General features: G+C 40.6%; 1 non-coding gene across 1 annotated transcript; it reads right to left on the bottom strand.

Annotated features, from left to right (window-relative positions):
* Positions 1-1,743: 1,743 nt before the first annotated feature.
* LOC112739347 (small nucleolar RNA R71) lies at positions 1,744-1,847 on the bottom strand. The gene has a single exon (XR_003170282.1). It is a non-coding gene; the product is annotated as a small nucleolar RNA R71 (small nucleolar RNA).
* Between the last annotated feature and the right edge of the window lie 248 nt (positions 1,848-2,095).

Here is a 2,095-nt window from a genome sequence, read left to right on the forward strand (position 1 = left end):
ATGACTCACTAAACCCCCTTTCATTGGGTTAGGGAGCTCTATTGTAATTCAATGAATCAATAATAGTTTATCTTCTTCTTCAATCTTTTCTCTTGAATTTTGTTAGAAAGCTTCTCGATCTAATTCCATTGGGTAGTTGTCTTGGGAAAGAAACTACCCATAATTGGAATCCTTCGGAACCTTGGGAAAGGAATGGAGGATTCATGCTAGAGAAGCTTTCTCACAGTGAATTGGATTGGGGTTTGGATGGATATTGTGACATGTAATCCTACCAAATTGTGGTTCATGAAACTGTGTGGTATAATCAGTGATCGAGCATCATCTCTTCTTATGAACATTTAAACCAAGGGATTGGGAATTTGTTCATTTTTAGAGAGAATTGGTGAACCAAGGGATTGGGATCCAATCATATAAGATTGCCAAGCAAAATTCAATGAACGCATTGCTTGAGGAAGAGATAAACATGTTTTGATTCGGAGATCTCAATATCTCCTATAACCCAATGAATCCCCCAATTCTGATTTCCATCTTCTCTTTACATTCTGCAACTCAATTCATGCAATCACCCCCATTCCCTTTTAATTTCAGCAATTTAGTTTCTGCTCTTTAATTCATGCAATTTAAGATTCCGCATTTTCAATTTCTTGTCATTTACTTTTCCCGCCAATTTTACATTCCGCAATTCTCATCTCAATCTTGATTCCGCTCAACTAGAACACACTTCTAATCCGAATTGCTCACTCAACCAATCCTTGTGGGATTCGACCTCACTCTATTGTGAGTTTTTACTTGACGATAACCGGTGCACTTGCCGGAAGGAATTTTGCCGATCGTGCAATTTCCTAAATCGTAGCATAACTAGTTTATGCGCATCAAGTTTATGGCGCCGTTGCCGGGGATTGGTTTTCGATTGACAATTCTCCAATTGGAAGTTAACTAGATTGAGCATTTTTTTGTGTTTTGATTAATTCAGTACAAGTTACTTGTTGAATTTTAAATTCTGCACTCTGTTACATGCTTTCTTTCTTTATGCCTTTAAATTCAAGCAACTAACTCACTGACTCACTAACTGTTTGAATTAATTCCTCAATTGCTCTAACCATACTCTTCCATTAACCAAGAGTATTTCACTTGTTTGTGCCTGTGCTGTGTTCTTGTATGACAGGTAGGAGAGGAGAGACATCAACTCCTCCATATACCGAACCAGAGAGGACCCTTCATAGACTGAGAAGGGAAGCAAGAGGGAAGAGAGTAGTGGGAGAAGAGGAATCCGAAGGAGAATCTGAGGACAATTTTGAGGAAGCTTTAGATCTCAACATGCATAGAGAAGTTCACAACCATGAGAGAGCTGATGGAAACAATGCCATTCCTGAGAGGAGGGTTCTTAGTTCATACATAAACCCAACCTCTGGGAATTGTGGTAGCAGCATCCAGAAACCACCCATTCAGGCCAACAATTTCGAGCTCAAACCACAGCTAATATCACTTGTGGAGAATCATTGTTCATTTGGTGGAAGTGCTAATGAAGATCCCAACCAACATCTCACAAAATTCCTGAGAATTTGTGACACTGTGAAGTCCAATGGAGTCCAGGAAGATGCCTATAAACTGCTTTTGTTCCCATTTTCACTTAGGGACAAGGCAGCTAAGTGGCTGGAATCATTCCCAAGGGGGAGTCTAACAACATGGGATGAGGTGGAAAGCAAGTTTCTGGCACGTTTCTACCCCCCACAAAAGGTCAATAGGCTTCGATCTGAGGTTCAAACTTTTAGACAACAAGATGGTGAAACTCTCTACGAGGCATGGGAGAGATTCAAGGAGTTGACAAGGAAATGCCCACCAGACATGTTCCATGATTGGGTGCAATTGCATATTTTCTATGATGGACTCTCTTATGAATCAAGGAAGGCTGTAGACCATTCATCAGGAGGTTCATTGAACAGGAAAAAGACTGTGGAAGAGGCCATTGAGGTGATTGAGACAGTGGCTGAGAATGAGTACTACTATGCATCAGAAAGGCACAACACTAAGGGAGTCATGGAGCTGAACCATGTTGATACAATTCTAGCCCAAAACAAGGTGTTTGCCAAGCAAC

The sequence above is a fragment of the Arachis hypogaea genome, chromosome 13 (genome assembly GCF_003086295.3).
Source record: "Arachis hypogaea cultivar Tifrunner chromosome 13, arahy.Tifrunner.gnm2.J5K5, whole genome shotgun sequence".
Lineage (NCBI taxonomy): Eukaryota > Viridiplantae > Streptophyta > Magnoliopsida > Fabales > Fabaceae > Arachis > Arachis hypogaea.